The sequence below is a fragment of the Ovis aries genome, chromosome 5 (assembly GCF_016772045.2).
Source record: "Ovis aries strain OAR_USU_Benz2616 breed Rambouillet chromosome 5, ARS-UI_Ramb_v3.0, whole genome shotgun sequence".
Classification (NCBI taxonomy): domain Eukaryota; kingdom Metazoa; phylum Chordata; class Mammalia; order Artiodactyla; family Bovidae; genus Ovis; species Ovis aries.
In genome coordinates this window covers 41816103-41816882 of record NC_056058.1, presented here as the reverse complement: position 1 = coordinate 41816882, position 780 = coordinate 41816103, and positions in this window count along the sequence as shown.

The window sequence follows — 780 nt, the reverse complement described above, 5'->3', positions numbered from 1 at the left end:
GTGCTTGTGACATCTGGTGGTGGTCTTGGTGCCAGGTGTGGCCCTCCATGCACAGTGGAGGTCACTGTCACCCCTAGTCGGGGGCAGGTGTCAGGACCTTGCTCTCCCTCGTGGACCCAGGGCCCCATGCTTCCAGACCCTTCCCAGTGTTGGTGATTACAGCCAGCAGCCAAGAATCAGGCCCCTGCCACCAGCCACTGACCATCCTGACCCTCTGGGACCCATTATGACCCATATTCTAGTGACCTATTGACTTTCCCCCCCTTTTTTTGAACAAGGAGTGGTTTTCTAAATACAGGATGTAAGCATGTCTCCAAAGGACATTGCTGTGTGGGTTCCATCCCTCTCCCCCTCCCCAGAGCATGAGTACCCCAGGGAAGCCTTGGGCTTTCGGATGCAGGGGAGGGGGTCAGGTTGGGAGTGGGACAAAAGCTTTCAGCTTGCCAAAACTGCTGGTTCCCAGAGGCTGAAGAGCCTTTGCAAACCAGATTCTGCCTGCTTGGGAAACTGCTCTCCCTTTTGTCACTATGTGGGGAGGGGGAGTGCTGAATATCAAATGCCCTCTGCATAGGCCCGCGCTTGTTGGTGGTGTCTCCTGGAGGCTGTTGGAGCAATTTGTCCAAGCCCCTCCCCAGGGTGTTTCTCAGTAAGCTCTGGATAAAGCTGGAAGAGCTGGACTCTTCTCGATGTGCAGGGCTCCCCAAGAAATGGTGGAGGCTGCTGCTCTCATGGGGCGGTCAGCTTCTGTGTGCTGTCTCCACTCCATCATTCATTCACCCA